The 24,063-nt window shown below is 36.9% G+C and overlaps 2 long non-coding RNA genes across 3 annotated transcripts; one reads left to right on the top strand and one right to left on the bottom strand.

Moving 5' to 3' along the window:
* The first annotated feature begins 1,892 nt into the window (after positions 1-1,892).
* LOC104913041 lies at positions 1,893-18,727 on the top strand. The gene is made up of 3 exons (XR_004161208.1): positions 1,893-2,906; positions 2,996-3,258; positions 10,325-18,727. It is a non-coding gene; the product is annotated as an uncharacterized LOC104913041 (long non-coding RNA).
* On the bottom strand, positions 4,814-21,747 carry LOC116217140. Of its 2 annotated transcripts, none has more exons than XR_004161210.1 (5): positions 19,652-21,747; positions 10,533-17,787; positions 9,457-9,498; positions 7,335-7,464; positions 4,814-6,087 (listed from the first exon to the last, which is right to left on the bottom strand). It is a non-coding gene; the product is annotated as an uncharacterized LOC116217140 (long non-coding RNA). The 2 variants fall into 2 exon arrangements; XR_004161209.1 differs by lacking the exon at positions 19,652-21,747 and having other exon boundaries at positions 10,533-10,644; positions 11,143-11,184.
* Positions 21,748-24,063: the final 2,316 nt, after the last annotated feature.

Here is a 24,063-nt window from a genome sequence, read left to right as displayed (position 1 = left end):
TAATGCCAACAATGGAACAGAAAACAGTCTCACAATTTGCCTAAAGCAAAGTTCTTTCACAGTCTGTGTTATTATCAGTATAAGTCACACATCTTTTCTGCAATGAGAGCACATTACAAAATTTTTATGCTCTGGAACATTCATTTAATTTAACTTTTTTTCTTAAGTTCAGGTTATATTTATATTTGGACAGAGAGAGTCATTTATTATATGCAAAACAGGGTATCATGAATATGTACAATGTATTCTCTGCGTATACAAAATGTATACACACGTATATCTGCTACAGCAGGCTTAGAGAACCAAAAAAAAATTAAAACATTTGTTTAACATTGTTGTATATGTGTATATACATTCTTTTGTTAGCAAAATATTTGCTTTGTTTACTTTCATTATGAACTGAGTATGTGCCACAAGAAATTGGCTTTAAATGAATGCACTGTAGATGGCTACAGTGGATAATTTCATGTAGGCACAGAATTACAAAATAGCCATTTTTAACTTCAACTAGATTACACATTTACTAAACCTTCCATAAATTCATCATTTGGCTGAATCACTTCGAGAATTGTTTTAAATAAATCTATGTGAAAATTAAATTTAAGTTGAAAAGCAGCAGGAAAAAGATGTATAGTAAGTACTTCATCTGTTGTAATAGGACTATTTGGAAGGAATACAAATGCACTTCAAATTGTAAAGAGCATAATTATTTTTCTCCAGAAGCTGAATGAAATAGTTTCTGCCTATATAAAATTTGATATGAATTATCCTCATAAAATTCATGTTGTATTTATTAAATTGAGTCTTTTCCTGGTGTAAAGTAAGTTTCCAAATGACTTCTCAAAGTTTTTGTTTTATTATAATGGCCGTAAAGGAAATAGGAGATGTCTTAGCTGGGCAGAGCTATAGTTCAGCTTCCTGTCACACTGCCTTAGGCAGGGGACACTAACAGGTGCTTCACAGCAATTTCATAAACCTGAGGGGTGTCAGGAAAAGGGCATGGGGAAAACTCTAAACATAAAAAGACCTTAAAGAGGTCACCTAATCCATCGTGCTGCCCTGGATTTTTGATCCACCAAGAGGGAAAAGTTCATTCTAACCTCTGACACAAAATCCTACTCTCAGGGTCTCTTTCTTTTTCTATCTTATCTAACACAACTGCAGATATACATATTATCCATATAATGCTTAATCCTTTAAAAAGCCTGTACAGGATTAGTGTATTATAGAAGACTGCAAAAGATCTGGAGTGCCATGTAGTAATTTATTGCTAGTAGATGACTGCTGGGATTCTGAGACATTTTGCATTGCTTGGGTTTGGTTGGGAATATCAGCAGGAAGGAGGATATGGGTCCAGACAGCCATCCATCAAGTGATGCTTAAGAGCTGTTAAGAAACCACGTCAGAAGTGTTAACTGTAATGACTCTACATCCTTTTTCAGACAGCCTATGAAATTTGTTGTGACAAGAAATGATTAAGGACTCCCTCTCCCAGAAATATCACCCAATAAACAAAAGCACACCATTTGATTTGAATAGAGAGGTGGTTTTTTTCAAGGAAAGAGAGCTTGGGGGGCAGTCTGAACACAGAATGACTGTGCAGGAGCTGGTTCCAGAACGTAAAGCAGTATGTTTACATCAACATGGTGCTGGGCTGCCTAATGTGTGCTGCTGAGAGGCAGATGGTCTTAGCTCAGAGCTAACTTTGTTCAACAGCAGCCATACACCATTCTGAATTTGAGCTAGCATCTCTACAATGATACTCAGTGCTTAGGACAGTACCAGCTCAGGTGAATGTTTCTTCAGTTGCAAATTGCTTCTCTTTGTTAAGTCTGCTGCTGTGGGATCAAAATAATGGATTTAGACTATAAAAAAAGAAAAAAAAAAAAGCTACTCCCCCTTGGTTTACCTGCTTTCTTCCTATGCGTTTACAAATCTCTTCTTGTACTTTCTTCCTTTTTTGGGGGTCTTTAAAGATTTATGCCCACAGCCAAATAGCAAATACTGAATGTTTTTCTAGCACTGACCATGCATAGGCTTCTGCGTTAAGTTTAACCTTCAGGGTAGGAGTGATTGATATCCTGCGTATTGTAGCCCAGGGTGTGATCTAAAAATGAAGTTGTACATCCCCTCTTGAGGAATCCTAAGAGCCAGGGGTATGCTCTGGACAAGGGAGATTAAGCTATCTATCTGTAAACATGACACTTCTCTGAATGACGATGGACAGTTGTACTCTGTGGTAACCAACTATTTACTTCTGTGGTTTTGAAGGGTTGTGCCTGTCCAATTCACTGAACATCCTTTTGTTGTTATAAGAAATCCTAACCAAGAATTCTCATTTTACCACATGCAGAATTTCATATAGTTCCATCATCTTCACCTTCCTTTATCACAATTTTGCTATTTGCTCTTTTTGAGACAGTTCTGATCTCAGTGCCTATGGATAACAACATTTCTGTGGATGGATACAGTGTTAATTTAATTAAAGGCTGTTTGAGTTCTTAAGAGAAACAAGACTAAACTCTTTAGAGACTTAACTTTAAAAATAAAATTGTCCTAAACATGCATGAATCAAATGCCTACTTCATAAAAATAAGTTACTGCCTTTGGAAAAGAAACAAATGCAAATGCTAGTTACCATGCTTGAAATAGGTGACAAGAAATGCCAGCATCTTGGCTCTTGTTGCAGCTTTATTGTCACAAATTGTTAGTTATGTCTGAAAATTATGGATCTCTCTCATTGTGCAAGTTGTGTCTGCCAGTTGGTGCCTGTACACTAGAGTGAGCTTACCCAATTAACAGAATTTTCCATGCAGGACCCAGAATAAGTCTGCGTGCTTCCTAAACCTTACCACAGCTGAGGTTCCTCCTTGGACTCTGGTGATCTGGAAGAATGGCGTTACCAGGTGAGCTGAACATAGGAGAAGCTGTGTACAAAGCATGCCTCAATGGAAGTCAGCTTTGGCATATCTAATCTAGCTGTATTTGCCTCTAGTTTTCCCTGACAGATGTACTCTGCCTCAACCACAAGCAAACTACGCAGCAGACAGAACAATATTTTTTAACCCCAGAGTGCTCATCAGATTAAACAAGCCATGGAAACAATGATGTTTATGTGCTACTTGTAATCTTCATCACTGGCCATCTCAAGCTGTTTGCATCTCTCTTCAGGCAACTGAGTGTAACTTTCCTGGGAAGAGCTGTGTACTATCCAAGCCACATCTAATGCTCATGGTACGATGACAGGAGTGCCATCAGGTAACTGCTTTATAGAAATAAATATTTGAGGGACTCAAACTGATTTCATGTAAGAATTCAAAAAGAAGAGTCAAGAGTAGAGAAAAAGCATTCCTGAGAAAAGACAAGCATAACTGCTATTCCCTGTCTGCCACCAAATTCAATTGTACATTCTCTACTTTGGGCTTCATTAAACAGCAGTAACCTCACATTCGCTGAGTACCCCACTGATAATGCAGGGCCGTGGACCTTCCTGTATCTTTTTGCCTTATTGCTGTATATAAATTTCCGCACTTTTCTACTGTCATAAGTGACATAGCACATTTTAGTTAAGTTGCAATTCAGAGATTATACCAAACTTCCGCTAAAAGCAATTATGGCAGACTCCATTATAGAATAGTATATAGGGATGAATTACAACACAATAATGAAGTATCTCTCATCTTTGTAAGTAGATGGACAGAATGTAATCATTTAAAAAAAATTCCATAACTGTAGTTTGCAATTCACTTTTTTCCCTTCCTTTAAATATCAGTTATTTATATTTTTGTAGGCAAGTCTTGGTTTCTCTAGTTAACAGTAGAAATGATAACTTTCTTTATATAGAAAAACAAATTGCTGTAGCCCTCCTAATTGGGGTTTTGATGATTTACAGATCATTGCAGGAACTGCTTTATTAATTAATCCCAAGTTAACATAAACAACTTTGTTCACAGAACCATTCCACTAGTCAGAAAGACAAATGATAAACTTAATAGCTGTCACTTATTTTAAAGGCTTGGAAACAATCCAAATAGTTGCAGACTGTTTCATATTTTATCTTTAAAACTAAATTTTATTTTATCAGTGTATACAGGATGAAGTCCTACCTTATATATGAGGTCTGCTCCAAAAGCACTGCCTCCTGTTTTATTGTGTTGACCACAGCAGCATAGGCACATGTTGGTGATACAGCAGTAGAGGATGAACCTTCCCTCCAATATTCCCTTACTTTTTGTAGCTGTGCTACAGGTGGCAGCAGGGGGGGCAGTCTGACAAAATGGCACCTGACATGAAAAGTGTGTATGAAGCAAAGGTGTGGAACTGAATTCTTCCGTGCAGAAAAAATGGCACCCACTGACATTCATTGATGACTGCTGAACATTTATGGAGACCAAATAGTGGATGTGAACACAGTAGGGCAATGAACAGTGCATTTCAGGAGAAGCAACAGTGTTCACCTCCAGTAGTGCAGATTTTTATGAGCTCAGCATGCAGGCTGTTGTTCATTGCTGTCACGAATGCAGAGCTAACAGGAGTGAGTGTTTTGAAAAATAGCAATTTTTATCTGAGAATTTCCTCTATCAAACAGTGTTACTGTGTTCTTAGTATATATAGTTTCCATGGACATAAGTAGGAGGTTTTACTTTTGGAACAACATACACATTAGTGCAGAGTAGTATAGAAGGTTGATATAGGTGATCTAGAAAGAATGCCACTTCAAAATTCCTTTTTTTTTTTCTCCTTAAAAATATATTTTGCTTATTCTGATATTTAGGTTCTTAAAAAAAATAAACAATTTTTTCCTTTACAAAGAGACACAATAGAAATGTTTTTGAAAGAAGTTAAATATGACATAATGAAATTATGTAATTTATTAAAGTATCCTGGATGGAGGAGAACAGTTTCCCTACTTGACTCATTACCCTTTTGTTCTCACATATTTTTCTCACAATGTTTTTGCAAGGAAGATAATAAATCAAGCCATTCACTATTCATTTATATCTAGATATGGACACTTTGGATGCAAGCTTATTTAAAGAGATCTTATTAATTAGTTATATACTTTTCGTTAGTGAACAGTTGCATGTGTCCTATTTTGAAGAGTCACTGCTAACTTTCCCACATCTCATTTTATCTAGTTAAATGGGGGATCTAAATGAGCGCTTCCATTTGTGGCATCTGTTACGTTTCCCACTCCAGCCACCCTGTATGTCCCTCCTGCTGGGAGAACCTGAGCTGACACAGTTGCTGCTGGCAGTGTCACTGTCTGCTTTTCATCCAGAAAAATGAGTTCTGTGTCTTAAACACCCTAAAGGAGGCTGAATTGGATGTTTTGTGTCATTCTGCATTTTACTCAACCAGCAAAGGTTTCTCCTTCTCTATTCTCTTCATACTAGCAAGCATGTTACTCAACAGCAATATTTCAGAAAGGCTCTCAAGGGAAAGAGGGCAAATGAGATCAATGCAAAATTGCAAAACTCTAGGATCCAGCATTCTAGAAGCATTGATTTTACTAGGAAAATGATAACCTAAGTTACATGTCATTTTCAGTATCTATCTTGCTGTAAAGCTTCCATATTTTCAAGGACTTAATATAGAAAGTGCTTCTGGATGCACTGAACATAAGAAAATGAAGCTTTAGGAAAATGATTGAACATTTGGGGATTTACAGTGAGTGAGATTTACTCTGGTGTAGAATAGTAACCAAGCTCCCTCTATATTGTATCTCCTATATTGTATAATAACATATATCCCTTATATCTATATCCTGTATTATATCCCTTATACTCTTGTGGTATAAATAGCACCTGCTAGTAAGCAAGAACTAAATTTAATGTTAGTATAATGAAGTATAGACCTCAGAAAAGCAATATTACCTGCAGTTTTTAGAGACATGCAAACCTTTATTGTTGTCAGACACTACTGACTGAGTATCAAAAAAATCACGCTGTGCTCCTTCAGCAGGAATTGGAGAACCTGTGAATTTTAAAGTGTCTTTGCCTTCTGTAAAAACTCAGAGAGCTGTCTGACCACCATTTGTTCAACAGTATGTGCTCCAGATGAATACACTTTCCACCTTTTTGGAGCCTGCGAAAGGTTAAGAGTGATCAGTGTATTAACCACTTGGCAATAGAAAGTCCTTCTCATCAGGAAACAGTGTATGCACATACACCAGCCTGCCCCCTCCTCGGGGAAAAGCCTGTTACTCTGATGTTTTCCCTTCACTGCATTCATTCAAAAACACGCCTACGAGCTGTTACTAACAGCTACAAGATTCAGTAGCTGCACAGTAACTTCTTAGGCCAGTGCAGCCGAGTTGAATGAACTAGTTAAATATCTGAGCCACACGTTTGGTTTTGGAAGTGTCTTTGGAAACCTGTTCTCCCTGCAACAACAAAAACCACCCAAACAACCCAAAAGAGATTAAAGGAGCTTCCAGTTTCTCAAAACTATTAAATGTTGTTCTCAGTTCCTTCAAATTAATTTGAGGCAGCTTGGCACATTTAAAAGGAATAAAATGAGATTGGAGGTTTGAGCTCTGATACACTTGACATATTTTGCTGTGATAGGGAGGTTTTGGTTAACAGAAGTTTAATTGCCCCTCATACAACACTGAGGATAGACTTTCTAGGTCAAGGTCAGGATTCATAGGTGGTGAATAAAAGAGCCCTTCTCTGAATTAGTTCTTGCCCTAAAGACAATCAAATATCTTCCCAGAGCCCACATGGGAATGCTACTTGCAAAGACCAGATTCTATTTTGTCTGTTAGTACTGAAAAGAAAAAAAAAAAAACAAAACTGTTTCAGCACAAAAGGCTCATTTTTAGTTTCATGAGAACTTCAAAGTGTGGAAGAATACAGGAGCAATAATCAGTAACTCCTTCTATCCAGAACTCAGAACACAGCAGAGCACAGGAGGTCTGTTTTGAATTGTTTCACACATTTTAGGGAATCTGAACCTATGTTTTTCCTCTCACCAGGATAGAGTCCCAACCACAAGCTTACATTGAAAATTGAGCACAAATACTCCCGTATTAGTATGTCATGCAAAATAAACTATTTCTCTAAAATGACAGAAAAATACTTTCTTACATACTTACAGATGTATACATCATACAACATATAGTGGTGATGAAGTACTCTTTAGAAAGACAGATAAGAATTTGAATTTCAATTCCCTGGGTAGAAGAAGCTGTGAACTGAAGTACCTCTTCAGTGAGTAGTTTAGCTACTGATATAAATGAGAGTAGAAGAAACAGCTACTTTTTAGCCAGGAAATCTTACATTTACGTTTGTCTAAAGAAAACCAGAAAGAAGGTTAGAATTTCCCCTTACCTTAAGTCCACAGAAAGAGGTGTTATTTAAGATATAGCTGATATCAGGTTTCCAAATGGGTATCTTAAATGGCTCTCTGCATATGCTTCCTTTTGGACTCCAGTTCCTTATGCTTTCTATAAAAGCTGGGCTGAAAAGGAAAACACTAACATTTTTTGTTCAGAATTCTTCATGAAAAACATTTGGTTTTCACTAATACTAATATGGTAAGTAGTTAAGTGTATTCAGGAAGAAGGCAAATTAAAGTCTCTTGAATCTTAGATAGCTCTGAAAGTAACGTCTCCTATTTATTTCCAATGAAAACTAAAACAGAGACCAAGAACATAACAACACAATTTGGTAGAGCAAATTCTCAGCTACAAAACACTATTTTTCAAAATATTCATCACCATTTGCTAAGCATTTTTACAAGCCATGAAGAAGATACACTCGTAAAAATCTGTACCAGCAGAGATGACCCACTGTTTGACAGCTGCTAGGACAATGCTGTTGGTAGGAAAAATGTTGCCTATGCAGTCCATTCTTCATCAGCCAAAACTGATGCAAGTCAGAAGGACCTGCGCTATACAGTGGGTGTGGTAGGACATTCCAGTCAAGACAGGCAACGTGCTCCACAGTAGCATGAAGCTTGCTGTTATCATGTTGGAAAAGTTGTCTTCTGTCCTGTCTCTGCAATCTCAAACTTTCACCTTAGTGTCACAACGTAGCTGTCAAGAGTTGCCACACCAGCAACATCCATCTCTGATATTGTGGATTAACATAATAAAATAGGAGGCACTGCATTGAGAACAGTCTTCATACTAACAACTGCAAATGAAAGTGCAGTTGTGGTGGCTGATTCAGGAGAAAATTCATTTTCCATTGCATAAATTTAGATGTTGCCCTGCACCTGCATGAAACCCAAGTTCCAGGGTAACCAGGCATATGAGACTACCCAAGTATAACTATATAGCAGATTTGTTCATGGTATTTTTTGCACAGCAAATTTTAAGGATACTTAAGAATAAAACGTCTTTTCTTCTATCAGTGCAATTTCTTTACATATTGGAAAACAGAATGTTTGCTCATAACATATTTCACATAAATATGGTAATCATTATTGTCAGAACAAAAATATAAACTAAAGTAATCATATAGCCTTTGAATAAACACAGGGCTTGCTATTTTCTCATATCACTTGGTATAATTGTTCCTCTTTCTTAGCTAGCAGCAGAACATAAGTGCTTACGAAGCTCTAATTCTACCTTATTGAGAAAATGCCTTTGCCCGTAGTTTAGTAATAGTGCCAATTTTTCCTAAATAAATTACAAATATATACATAGAAAGAACTTATCTTTAGGCTAGATTGCCAAAGCGTCCTCCTAAAATCTAAGAAAGTTATCCTTTCCACGCAGCCTTGGAGCTAGAAAATAGGTGTTGAGTTTACAGAGTTGGAGCCGAAGTCACCTGCCATACCTGGAAGGTCAGCATGTTCCTAAGGGCTTTAGCCCTTATGACTTGCAGTGCCAAGCTAAATACAAGGGATGAAAGACAAACGTGTCCTACTAGATAGCGTTATCTCTGAGCGAGAGGCTTGTGTTGATTTTCTTATTAAGATTTAGACTGGGACCAGCTAGCAACTAATAGTTTCTGGAAGGTAAAATTTTTGACCAAATTAAAATCAATGATTTACAAGTGAAAATTCTATATTCTGTAATAGAACAAAAGACATTATTTCTTGGGAAACCCCATCTGTGCATTTATCTTTTGAGTGTGTTTATTTGAATTATGTATTTAGATAAAAGAGCTACTTCAATTTTATGGCATACCTGCAGCATAGTATGTTGAACTCTCAAAAATTAAGCACGCTTTGTGCCTGGTAGAAGATGACAGGTTTTAATAGTTTAGAATTAAGGACAAAGATTAAGTTAATATTGATGATTTCTTGGCACCATAACATCTCAACCTATTGAAGAAACACTTCTAATATTCAGTGGAATCTCAATAACTTGGTTATATATATGGAATATCTATAACTCGGTCTCCTAATAGATGACTCACAGAAAATCAGTGTTTAATAGAACAAGGAAAAGCTATTTACTTGGGAGGAAGTATTCAAAGATACAAATTGACAGACTGTTACCTCTCTTTTCTTTATGGTTCTCGCTGTCTTCATAAACAGAATCTGAAATGAAAGTTTTATGAAGCAAATAGTGGACAAGTGTAAGTTTAACTTTCTATGGTAGTGTCTCAGTTACAGTGATTATTACTTGACATATGCTATGAAAGTACTGAGGTCTGTACTGAGCTTTTTTGTCATTCTTTTTGTTTGTTTTCGACCGAAACGCAGAAGCGCACAGGTTTGCTGTGTGGGTTATGGTGTTCACACAGATTATGCAGAAATAATATCAGCAGGATTCATTTCAGAGTTTTAGTAAATGCTACACAGCAGCTACTAGAATACTCAAATTAGACCAGATGTCATAATGCCAAACACTCATCCCAGCAGAGTACAATATTAAAAAAATGGTTACTTTTGCTTTTAATTTACTACTCTATGGATGAGAGAAGTCCCATCTGCTTACTTTATTTTTAAATGAAAACATAAATGTTGTCCTGTGGTGACATTAGGCTAGATATTATGTAGAGACAGAGACTCCAAGCAGTTAAGATTTACATTTAACAAATATGTTTTCTTACATGCAACCATCTGCATGATAAAACCAATGAATAAGTTTGTGAAGCTAGCATAAATAGGATTCAAAGTGTGACCTATTTTTATGTCACTGTGGGAATAAAAATTATAGAATTTTAGGAAATCTGGAAACATAATTTTTCCTATGGGAGAAGCCTGGCCACTCTGAATAAAGTGAGAAACAGCTGCTGAAAAGATTAGATCTGAAGACAGAAGCAATTCAGCAGGGCTAAAAGCATATAGCTTTTGAGAGATTTCCCAAGACTTCAGAACCACAAACAAATTCTTAAGTATGTTTCTGATTCTGTGTCCACAGGAGTTCTGGTTTCACAACCCAGTACTGTGAAAAACATGCTGAACACAACAGAGAAATGAAGAGACGTGCTATTGCTGTTTTGAAAGGTAAAGGGAGAATTAGAAGCAAATTCTGCCTGATTAGAGACTTCAGGAATTGAACTACTCTCTCCTCTGCAGAAGGAGAGAGATTGTTTCAGTGTTTTACGTGCCAGTGATACTTGACAAACCTGATGAGCTGAGGCTTTTTATAAAGACAAAGGTCCTTGGATATTGGTGTTTTCTTCTATTTAGAGTAGCTGCTAGCCTCAGCTGAAGATGGTCAGTGTAACTCTCTCTTTCCTATGAAATTAAATTAAAATCAGCTCATGCCGAGATGCAGAACCCATGTTTCAGAGGCTCCTGTTTGCATCCATATACAAACTTTATCATGCATCTATATCAAGAGCCTCATTTCCTACTTAGTTCTAGAGCTTCCATCCAAGCTGGCTAGAGCTTTCTACATTCCAGTTTCCACTCTCTAGCTTGAGGTACAGGACCTGTAGCAGTTCCCTAAACCCAGCTCTGGTACAACTTCTCCTATCTGTCAACCCACAGTACTGCTGTCCATCCAGGAAAACTTATTAGAAGAACATTTGTCTCCTGCTATACATTTGGATATTGTAGTAGAAAAGACCATAGCAAAAAAGACTATTAGATTAAGCACAGCATGCATAACCTATAATATAATGGAAAGTATAGCAATAATAGCACAGTGCCAAAGTCTTTGGCTGCAGCAAATGAGGACAAGTCCAAACACAGCAGCCATGGGCGCAAAAACAAAAGAACAAATCTACTTACTTTTGAAATGCCTCATAATAGCAGAAATCTTCAGCGAGATGCCCTTGCCTCCACTGCCAACCCTTAAATAAGGTCTGGGAAGGGGTGGATCCTGGCTCCACCCCTTCCAGTCACTCAGATGCATTGCATACACCTGAGCTCCCCTGGGTTGGCCCTGCCTTCCTATCAGGTGCTCAATTACTGCTTCAGGGCATGACTTAGCAGTTCCAATACAGGATGGCAGTCTAGTTAAATCCCATAAATTGTGGATTCTGATACATTTCATTCAGGAGTGTAGGTAGGAATTTAAGTATAAATTCCCCCTTTTAATTTGAGTATCAAATGAATGACTTGAGAAAGGACTGATTGCTGCTATAGGGAAGACATCATATATTTGGGCTTAAATCTGTTATCTGGTACACTGAACTATTTTGTAATATTTGAATTTAACATGTAAAATAGAAAACAATAGTGAGATCACTAGGTCCCAGTACAAGGAAGCTCTCTATTTATATTCTGCTCCTTGGCCACTGTGGTCAGGCTGCAACGAGCCATACAGAAAGACTTGGGAATTCAGGAGCACTTGTGCAATTCCAAAGCATTCAGATGAATCTCACTAAGGAATAAATAAAAAATTCATTTGTTCAATCACCCTCTATACTTCTACAACCTCCTGCCACCTTCTGCAATGTATGAAACAACAATTTCAAAGAAGCAGCATAGAAAACAAAACAAAAGCTAATGAAATTACTAAGTCCACAGGTTGGACAAGAAAAAATTATTGCCTTTCTTCACACAGATAAATAAAAGGAATGTGGTGATACTTTTGCAAGATGAAGATAAATGTCATTTAAAATAGAAAGCCCTTGACAGATCCTAGGTTTCAGCTCTTGGTGAATGACTTAACTTCTTGATGTGCTTCTGAAGCATGAGCTTCACAACATAAAAGCTTCTTCAAGGTTCCTATTGTAGAGGAAAATAAGATATTTATTTACTTCTACACTAAACTATTTTAAAGTGTTCTGACTCATCAGAATGTGAGAGCACAATTGCTAGTCACTCTGTTTTCATCAGGCCAGATCTGAATGGAAGCCTTCTCATCTTCAGATAGCTTTTAGTGTATGCTCAGACACTTGATTCCTCAAGATTAGGAATCAAGAACTTGCAATATATAATCTGTCTGAGACTAGCTCAGACCATCCTCTCAACTTTCTGTTTCAGTACAAGTAGTAGTGATTCTGCTATATATCTTCCAGACATATTACAAAAAAATAATTATTTGGTCATTTGTAGGATAAAACTGTAATGCTGCTTATTAATATCCTTAGATTCAACAAAGTTTCAAAGACTTTCTTTCATGGAAATATAGATTTCAAGGCCAGGAGGGCCTTGATTTTGTCTGTGATTAGCTAATTCTGCTTCCTTTTATATTATTTTCAGACATTTTAATTGCAGTTGTAAATTGTTTTAAAATTCAACAGTCATGCTTACTGAAAAATTAAAAAATAAGGAACACTAGCACAGATGCATATGTTTTCATATATATGTATGCTGTGGGTAAACTAGTGAAATCAATAGTTTAAAGATTTAGCAATAAGTGAGTGAAATCACTAGTTAAGTATTTTTTGTGATTGGTTGTGTGCATTACAAAACAAAGATTAAAGGACTTGGCAGAAGTCTTGCTCTTTGATACCCTTTCACTTTCTATTTCCTTTGTCCTTGGAGATTGTCATAATGCAGCTTTGTGCTTTTTCAGCTAGACTTTGCCAGATGTCTACTTCTTGTATATATTTGGAGTTAAGCTTAATTTAATTGTGTCCCAATTCAAGAGTATCCCTATGCTGGCAAGTTGATTAAGCATGGTGGTAATTTTAATTATCTTCTTATCTCTCACTGGAGTGCAGTTAGTGGAGCTGATGAAGTTAACCCCATAGATATATTTTTTTTTTTAAATGGGGCCTCAGACAAGAAGGATAAAGCTTTCTTTTCAAAAGGAAGGATTGGTCTTCACTTGTCTAAAGCTGTTTCTTCTCTACTCCTCTATCCATCAGCAAATGACTTTCTTCGGAGGGCCATGGCATTACAGTTGGTTCACCTTTATCACTGGCCTTTTTTCCTTGTTAGTTTTGTACTTGTTTGTGATTCATTGCTGTATTTTACATATGACAGTGCAAGTTGGCAGCTTATGGTTTTATTTTCATTATTTTTGACCAGATGTTTCCCTCTCTACATGACTGATTCTATTCTGTGGGTACAATGAGTATAACAGAAATGGCACAAAGCCAGCGTTTATAAGATACCAGTTAGTGCCAGTAAAGACTTGAGGAAGCACACTGTCAGATTTGAATGCCACATTCATGGTGAAATCATACAGATACACGGGGCTAACATTTCATTTAATAACCACATTAAGATACCATTTTCAAGCATTATACTTAAGTGCCTTGTAACTTGTTTAATTTTCTTTCTGAAAATATATCATCGGAAGCCAGTAGGAGTAACAGCGGCATAATTTAAATGTCACTCTGCTTCCAATAATGACTTTCATATTCAGGCATTCTACTCCACTGACAAAACTCGCACCTCTGCTAGAGCGTTTCTGTTCATACAGCTCTGTTTTCAGCCAGGCGTGCGCAGAAGCTTGAGTGTGCTTCTATATACTTAATCTGGGTTTTAATTAACACACAGAAAAACAATAGCTTTGAGCGAACAGAGAGGAACTCTATAAATGGGAAGGTCATTCACAAAACAAAGGAAAAAGGTCCTTACTGTAAAGAAAACCCAATATGCAGCATCTGAAGTTTTCTTGCATTGTTTGAAAATCAAGCCAATTGCAGACTTTCTGCACATCTCAGATCATTAATATATACAAAAGGATCCCTGCTTGCCTCACAGATACGCATGCTCAGCATTCGTCTGCAGAGATTTTCAGCTTGCCCTGAAACTCCATCCTGGCAAAATGTCTGACACGCATCCCAGAGCACTTCAGTTTAAGGTAATAGAAGAAATAGACCCTCATACATATATAAATATATTCTCTTGTGCCCTCAGAGGCAAAAGGGTGGCTGTAATGATCCAGCAGCACAATCCTGACTTTTTTTTTTTTTAGTCTATTAAATGAACACAAGAAAGCTCAGCTTGTTCACATCCAAGGACACCATGGGAGAGAGCAAAAACTCAGCATAATTTGTAGACTTGAAACTGCTCATTTCACCATAAAACACTGTATAACAGACATACCAAGAGTGACATAGAGCATCCTCTTGAACAGCAAAAGGAAGCAACGTATATCAGCTAAGATGGATGAGTGAAAGAGAGTACTTTCTCCAGCAGAAATTTAGGCAGGAAGAATATCATTACTGACAGCACATTCTCACCTCTGGGATCAAACTCGCATTCCTGTGCGGCATTGAAACTACCATATGAATTTCCTGAATTCCTCCATTTTGCATCTCATTTACAGAAAGCCAGCTCCGGTTATACAAAGACACAAACATACTCTAAGAGGTTCCTTCAGGCCTAAGAGATATTTGTTCAAGTTATTGATTCCTCATTACAATTTCTGCCGCCCCTGAGATATCCATAGAGATCTAACATTAGAGTACTGGCCGGTACTCTTGCTTCACTTCTAAGAGCTGATGTGTTTACATCTTAAGGGAATATTGATCTACAACAAATCATCTTTTTCATTTCAAGTGAGCTGAAACTCCAGTAGAGAGAGACTGGACAGCAAAAAACTTTGCTAGTGCTTATGACAAACATCAGAATATAATAATATATAGCTTTAAAGACTTACAAAGTAAACCCAAAATTTGTTTGCACATATAATAATAGAGGGAAGTTCATAAATGAAAAATAGAATGGTATGGTACCTCTTTTTTGAGAGATCTCAAGTAACATCTGGCACAACTCACCCTTTAAAATATCATTACTGTTAATTTGTTTATGAAAGACTTCGGAGGCTAGAACAAAAAAGGGGAAGTGATGAAAAATAAAACCACTGAAAAGCATCTTCTCTTCTTGCTGGTAAAAAGATTTCAGAACAGGTGTTTTTGGCCTGTTACTGCTGCCGTCAGTCAGTATCAAAAGCAGTTGGCAATGCTCTCATCATGCAAGAATTCCAATCAGATAACTCAGTATATTCTAATTACTGTAGTAACACCTGTTGTAGTCCTAAATGACTAACTTATCACAGCAGACAGGCCTGCCTTCTCTTTAGGTTTCATTGACTCTTAAATTTCTGCTTCCTCTAATTGCATGTCTAGCTTACCAAACAAATGTTGTAGTCCACATTTATTCTTTGCCATCTCATGCTTTAATCCTCTGTACGTTAATGGTTTGCTGCCATCTCTCACCTACACTGTGATTATGTCTATCCCAGTTCAGTCCAAGATAGCAAACTGTCTTTTCTATTCACATTAGCGCTTGGCCAAGTGATTCATCCAAATGATGACTTTTTAGGCTGGCTATACCAGTGATATCCATATACAGGTACTTATTGGGTGCTACCACAAAAATGTCATTTCTAAAAACCTGTTTCTTTGCTATTGAGCCCCATATAAAATACAAGGTTTTTTTCCACAGTAAACAGCTCTTCTATCCTTTCATTTACACCTACCAAAGGCAGCTGCCAATCACTTTCCAAAGTTGTTGCCAAGCACAAATTGTGGCACTGAATTGACTCATGTTGCTTCACTCGGGGATACACCATGCATCACTTTTTTTCTGATCTGGACCAATTCAAATAATTTGGAGAGAAATAAAAATTGCTAGTTTGATTTCAGCAGATTTAGGATCATATGCCTGAAATGTCATACTTTGCTGTGTATAGTGACAATTAACACACATCAAGGTATGCATAAATGCACACTACATCTTGCTTTTGCAAGCACAGTGGTCAAGATCAGGAAGTAAATTAATGAATCTAAGAAACTATAAAAAATGGGAGTATATTTCTGCAGTTTTCCTTTTGCAAGTGCCATGTGAATTTTACTTCGAGTATTTAAATCTTTTGCTGATCATGTCATTGCTATAGTCAATGCAGAACTGCTCTCTGCAACAGTACCTAACAGCATACACATCCTTTTTACACTATGACTCTGAAATCTAGAAACTGTTTCTCTTGCATGATCATGATGGAAATCTAATACTCTGGTAGACACTGTAAGCTTTAGTTAATCATTTCAGTTTCATGAATTTAGCCATGTACACTGATTTTCATGAGAACAAAAACAGTTGAATTCTGTTAGTGTGAAATTTCTCTCACTTGAAAGTTTCCACATGGATACTATGATATTATGAGAAATTCAGAACTTTAGTTGTGCATTTGGAAAATATGTAAAACATCAACAGTCTGAGTGCAGCAGGATCACAGATTTTTCCCTCCGTATAAATAGCATACTTCCAGAGCACAAAGCTTGTAGTTGCAAATTCCAATAACTTAAACTTGAGACTGACTATAAGAAAACATTAAAAACTTATATCACTAAACTGAACTGCCTTATTAGACTCATCAGAAAAAATATGTTTTAGTTCCCACTTATTTAGGTATCCTTCCTTGTTCTTAGAAATAAAAGTAAACCTAGAGCCATAATGAATGATCACTTCCAGAGGAGAGGAACTTAAGTTTTGGACCACAGCTGGGGAGAACCCTAATTGTTTAATGATATTTTACAGCTAGAAGATTGTATCCCTTTTGTCCAGTTATTTCTCCAAACTCTCCTGTCATGTATATTTTAAATACTTTCTGCTTATGATATCCATCTACATTTTTGAGTGAGGTCTCTTTGTATGAATGCCTTTCTATCTGCCCAGCTACTTTCATCTAATGTTGACTTAACACTTTGCATATTCTTTAGAACACATATTGTTAAGATGCAGCTGAGTCACTAAGTTTAAGCTTGAGACTGCTTGATCAGTAATAATATCTGTGCTGATCATGACTCAAGTCATGATTCAAGTTATTTTAGTTTGGATTGTTAAAATTTGTCACCGATATCAATTATCAGGAGGGCCAAACAGTTTTAGTTCTAGATGTGAAAAATGCCACGACTACAGCTAAAGTGGGGGACTAAGACTGCCTTTCAGCCAGCTGTGGCTTGCTGCTCCCTCTGGAAATTGCGTGCAGGGCATGTTGCTGTGGCCGAGTTGCTCCTGGCCAGACAGCCTTGGGTTGATCTGGGTGGGGAGACATTTGTTAGGACAAATGCTAAGTACCAAGTAGAGTTTTGAATCAATCCTCTGCCAATTAAGCATATGATTAAATTACATAAAAAGAGTGAGATCAAACTTACTACAGTTTGGAAGAAAGGCTGTTTTCCATAGCAAAAGACTACGCTTCTATCTATTGTCAACTTTCTTTTTGAAGGTCCAGAATGAATTTAATAGAACATACCTAAGCTTTCAAAGTAAAGAATTCAGAGGAGGTTTTTTTATAGATTCATGCACAAAAGTACAATTGCTCCCCTGGAGCAGATTTATTTATTTCTTTATTAATCTGGAGATTTAAAAGATTACCCGCTCTTTAAATCAATCCAGGCTGGTTTCTCTTCTCTTTCTCTTTCCTTCTCTTCTCTTGCTCATTTTGACATTGCCTCTGAATTGAACACTGGGCTCTGGTGATGATCGGCATGGAGTGCTATTGTGATACCAGAGGTGGGATTCCTGCTGAAAGAATGGCCATGGCAGTTACACACAATGACCCAAAACATTTTCACATGCACATACAACACACAGTAGCCTAGGATAAGAAAAGACCTCATTAGTCACATAAAAAAATTATGTTTATAAAATCACTATGTAACAAAATAGGCCAGTTGTTTAAATGATTGGATTCTACAAGGGAAAAACAAGGGCACCTCCTTTGCATACAAGCACTTTCTGTTCACAGTTCTAGCATTACATTTTTTTTTTCTTGTGGTTTGCCTATTTATACAGCTGATACATTTTTTCCTCTATGTTTAAGGTGACTGTGTTTTACACATGCCAAAGCTTTTACATGATTGTATAATTTTTTTTTCCCTAATCTATTTTGTTACCTATGTGGATAAAATTAATAGAGAATGCTGACTTATTTAATAAACTTTATTAAGCCTTTGAGGAAACTTCAATGTACTCATAAAGAAGGCAATACAGAATGTATTCACTCTATCATGACACAGAAATTACAATTCTAAGCTAGAAATAAATGACATTCTAGAAAAAGCAGAAGGAACAACATATAAGGAGTTAATAATGAACAACTTGTCTTCATTTTCAGACCCTTTAATCCTGCTATTGTGCAGTTTTCACACAGTGCTAAATTGAATTACTGCATCATTTTTTACAATTTCTTCGTACAGTTGACCCAGTTTATAGCAGGTTTGAAAGCATTATCATTGCTTAAGGTTCAAAGATGCTACCGTGTATTGCATTACAAGTCAATCTCTGCAGAAGTATTTTGATGTGATTTTGCTTTCGGATATAGAAGAGCAGATATCCAAGTGAAGGATGGTATTTCATTTTATCATAACAATGTCGCATAATACTTTTTTATTCAATATGTATAGTCCCATTTTCCTTGTATTTTTTTCTCTAACTTTCTTGGTCTAATAAAGTGAATCTCCAGTTTATGTCTCCCAATGATTTTATGCAAAAAGAACATTGAAGAGCTTTTTACCACTGTGCAGCAGATATATTTAGTTGACACTACTAAAACAACTAAAAGGGAGTGCATCGTTTCTAGACATTGCATCACTTCCAAAATGCTCCAACTGAGAAATTCTTTACCTTAAGTTTTCTTGTTCTACTGTGCAGTGCTTTCTACAGCTTCTTTTTAACACATAAACACACTGCTCAATTTAAATGTGTTTGAGGCAGTGTGTTTTAGGTAAAGCATTTCATTTTCTCAAGGTCATTCTTTATGCTTCAGGTGTTAATTTGTGTTGTTCTTGAAGTATTCTTATTATTGATAGTAGAGTCCTTGGTATATGTTATATTGAAGTATTGCTAATGTATGAACTGTAACATTAAATTTTTAATCTAATCAATCAAATGCCATGCATATGCAATAGATGCTTGGCTTTTACTAAGATTAATTACCATGTGCTGTGAAAACCAACTCTGTAAGGTGAACTATTGCATGCATACAGACACACACAATGAAATGAAAAGAAAGCAAATTGTGCAAAGGGATGAGCACTGTAATAAGTTAATGACTACTTCTGTCATTCAAAACATATGCATAGCCTTTAAGACAACACAAAACAAAGATTAAACGCATGTTAAATCAACTATCTATTAAAGCATTTAGAGCTCTTTTCCAGATTCTTCATGAAAATTATGCAATCTGTTGCAAAACTAAACACTTGTCTCCCAGATGGTGCTCAGAGTCTGTCTGAGCAAACACTCCTTCCATGCTCTGCGTAACAAATTGTGCATATTTTTGTTCAGTGTGCTTCATTTTATTCATTTGAGGACTTTTACACTGCACATGCTATGTAGAGATTACTAAATTTGCATTGTAAAATCCAGTAATGTTGTATTTATATACCTGATTACAGTTTAGAAGTGGAAGATACTTCATCATGGAAAATGGCAGCATCTCCTTTATTGCAGGCTGGAAGATTCAAATTGACAATGTTTACTGCATATATTGATCTTGGTTGTAATTCTCACAGGTCACTGATAGTCATCAACTTAAAAATAAGTAGCTAATTGCTTCTTTTGAACAGTATTGCAAATTTAAGCTTCTGCAATGATGTTTTGAAGGGGGGTTTTACTATGCCAAATAATAGTTAGGATTGCAATGGGAATAAGATTAAGACTGCACTTAGTACTTTTATAATTTTATTAGAAGGTACATTTCCTGATGGACTTCATGACCTTGAGGGACTTTTCCAAACTAAATGATTCTGTGATTACTCATGCACTAGACTGTGTACACTTCCGGCTGGGACTTCAGTCCAGCTAGAAACAGAAGAAAAATTACTAAAATATGAGAAGTCTCATCTGCAACTCATGAGGCTTCAATTCAGTTTTTAATTCTTGCCACCTTTTAAAATATTTTCTCTGACTGGTTTTCTGCCTGAAAAACGTGAGTTCCTTGTCAAGTGAAGATGGATACTCTGCTGTTACTGAATTACTTAAATATGTGGAAGTAAATTAACAGACATTCCTTTTGTGAAGAAGCCCTTTTTGAGAACCATTTTGTAACTTGCCTTCACAATGATAAGGGAGACAGCCAGTGTGCCAGACAGTAATACTTGTATGATGCGTTGGAGCAGGGTCACCTGAAAACGTACATCAGAGTTTTGTCAAGTCAGATCTGAGTATTGTCAAGTATAATTATTCTACAACATTCCTTGAAAATCTGTTCCAGCATTTTAACCACCTGTATTATGGAAAAATGTTCCCTGAATATATGGGCTTTCTTTTAGTACAATTGATGTCTGTTGCTTCTTGCTGTTTTGCTGAAAAATATTACAGGAATCTGAACATAAATCTCTATAGCTCCCCTTTAGGTTTTTAAGAATATTATGAATCATTCTTTTGTTTCTTTATGTATCTGGAAGGAGTCCTTGCTAGGGAGACTGAATTGAGGCTTTTCAGCCAGCAGTTCCTTGGACCGTCCTCATCTGTTTTAAAATGGGCATAACATTTACCTTTTCTAGTCCCCAACTGTCATGACTTTTCATAGATAATGGCATCCTTGCAGTGGCATCAGGTAGTTCTGTCAGCATCTTTGAGTGCATCTCATTTAGCAACATGGACTTGGAGACATTTCAAACTGGTGGACGAGACCCTGAGCAGCCTGCTGTGGTTGATCTGACCTTGAGCAGGGGGAGGCCAGACCAGATCTCCAGAGGCCCCCTTCAACCTCAGCTTGTCCCTGACTCTGTATATGTCCAGTGGATTTAAGTAGTCTCTAACTGTCCAGTAAACCTGCACTGCACTTGTATATTTTGCATTACAAAGCAGGTTGTCCAGTTCTCTGAGTAGAGCAGTCTAACACTTCATAATCTGCGCAATATGATATGCCTATTTTAAATTTATGAAGCTGTAAACCAATTTCCTGTACTAATAAACACCTCATTTTTTTCATTCCCAGTTATCCTCTAAAAATCACTGCACCGCCTTACTCTTTTTCTCTTGTCCTTGTCTTGTAAGAAAGAAATAGGGTGTGAGGAAGACGAAAAATAAAAGACAAGAAACGGCAGCTCACAGAAATAAATGATACTTGGGGAGAATCCAAGATCAACAGACCAGTGAGCCCACTCATTGTTCTTTATCATTTTGGCTCTCTTCCAGCCCCTCTAGGTTTCTGTCTCTTCCAAACTGCTTTCTGCATTCTCACATATGTTATAGAAAGTATTATGATTTCAGAGAAGTGCTTTAATTTTTAACAGCTTGCCCTGCAAAGGAAGTGGTCCAGTGTTTGAGGGAGGAAAGGAGGGGAGCTTGTTGCTCTGTTTTTCCTTAACGTATGTGTGCAATCTCGATTATTCTTAACAGAAGATCCATATGTGTATAGTATTGCATATAATTACTGGCCAAAGTTATCTGTAAAACTGTTTGGTCTTGGATTGATCTAGCAGTACAATAAATATTTCAAATCCAGCACATCAAGCCTGCTGCCATTTTTTTGCAGTGAGAAATGCAATGGTATGAAAAGACAATGATATGAATGATTTTATCTTTATTTCTAATAGATCCCTTCCAAGTGTAATAAATTTTGAAAATTACTGATAGAGTCTACATAGTTAGTAGAATACCTCAGCCCTTCTGATCTGTCAGGCTACAGGCTGGAAATAAGTTTATAACTTAACATCTTAGGCATAAAAACTCAATTCATGTAATCATTACTGGAGTAATTCTCCAGGTTTAAAACCCAAAGGCCCAATGCTACCTCTGACACTGCAGCTACTTGCTGTGTATCCAGTAGAAACAAAGAGCTCCATGGCTTGGCAAGACTTCCTTTTGTGCCACTGGATGTGGCCTGGATGTAAAAGACTTTTTGGGGATGAAACTAACTGCAGCTGTAGACTGATTGCAACTACTCAGGTCCACTATTCAAGCTGGAGTGATAGAGACATCACTGGAACTAGATTTTCAAGACTGTTTTTTGCATCTTTCATAGTTAAACTAAAGCAAATTGACAGCTGCATATTCCAAGAGATCCTAAGGATGGATGGAAATGCATGTGTTCAAAAACATTTGAAAAATTTGAGTTTCCAAACTTTTCTACATACACTACTTCAAATTATTAAACATGCTTTTATTCTCATTGATGTCATTGTTGAAACATGTACATGACAGAGTTAAGCTGTGGTTACTGTTAAATGTGTCACAAGACATGCATCTCACACAATCACAGAATCATAGGTTTGGAAAAGATCTCCAGAGATCGTCTGCTAATGCTGGTTCCCAACAGCATGTTGCATAGGAAAGTAATCAGGCAGGTCTTGCATATCTCCAGAGATTGACTTTCTCAAGAAGTTTCCTGTATTTCTATAACTGGGGAGCCCAGAACTGGACTCAGTACTCCAGATGTGGCCTCATCAGGACAGAATAGAGGGGGAGAAGAACCTCCCTCATCCTGCTGGCCAGCTATACTCCTTTTAAAAAACTCTCCAAGTGAAGAGAGAGGGCTGCCAGCAAACCCTGATTCTGGGCTGCAAACGCAGCACAGTATTCCAGGGGCTATGAATGGAGAAGAAAAATGTTCAACTCTGAGCCAGGCTGACTCAGACCAGCGACAAGTAGAGACAAACCAGCTCAGCTGAGCATATCACTACAACAGGTAACTAAATAAATAATGTTTAAAGCTGCTGTATATCCCAGCTATCCCCATGCTCATTCTTTTAGGAGTTTTCCATCTGTAGATGAAAGCGGCTTTCACAGAGACATGTATTTAAATTCTCACTTTGACTCCTACTTTTCATTGCTTTCACTGCATCCCTAATAACAACAACAATCAGATAAAGCTGCTCATTTGACTTTCAGAGTCAGTGCTCAGTAGGGCTGGAAATATGCAGTTTTTGGATGCAGTTTGCCTTTCAATGCTAGAAAGTGCTTGTCACCATTATTAATTAAGAATGACATTTACTCTCTTCACTGGTTCTAACCATGCACACCATGATCTCTGTAGCATATAAATATTGTAATTTACAGATGGGTGAAGAACAGATTTGCAGTTTTAAGGGTTTATGTGGGTTGTGGTTGCTCAGAGAAAATTCTGGCTTTGGGGGGGTTTATCTTGTGGTTGCTTCTTTGTTCTACGAAAATCTGTTTGCTGACCCATTCTGATATATGGTTACAGAGCTGTGCGAGTAAGTAACAAAACTGAGACTCAGTCAACCTGGCACATTCTGCAAGCTCTGGTCAGGTACTCCTATAGCATGACTAAAGAAAGTTTCCTCTGTTACAAGTCTTTGTTTCTGACTGCTGCTGAAACAATTTGGTTACAGAAATCTGTGAACAGAGATACATATACAAACTATGGTGGAAGGAAAAGATATTTGTACACGTAAGCCAGCAATATGCTGTCTTGCTAGTTAGCCAAGTGAATCACAATTTGCCATGCCTTTCAATATGTGTGAATTATGAACAGGCCACAGTGTGCTTGGAATTTTGCTGTCAGTCTGGTAGCTGAAGTCAGAGAATTTAAAATGTGAAGCAAGTAGCTTGAGGGACATTCAGAAGGGAGAGATTTGTAAAACCTGATTGCTAGCACAGATAGCTACATGTGATAAGCATAGTTTTATGTATCTATTTACATACTAATTATAATTCAGCTATGGCATAATTATAGAGGCTCAATAGAGGGATTTATCCAAACATCAGTGGCATCAACAATATGATGAAGACTTTTGGGGGCTGACACTGCACTCATTTAAAATGCTGTGATGGCCCTGATTGCTTGGTGGTTTTTGTTTTTGTTTTTGTTTTTTTGGTTTGTTTTTT

This window comes from Meleagris gallopavo, chromosome 13, assembly GCF_000146605.3.
Source record: "Meleagris gallopavo isolate NT-WF06-2002-E0010 breed Aviagen turkey brand Nicholas breeding stock chromosome 13, Turkey_5.1, whole genome shotgun sequence".
Lineage (NCBI taxonomy): Eukaryota > Metazoa > Chordata > Aves > Galliformes > Phasianidae > Meleagris > Meleagris gallopavo.
The sequence above is the reverse complement of the archived record's forward strand: the minus strand, read 5'-3'. Positions and strand labels throughout refer to the sequence as shown.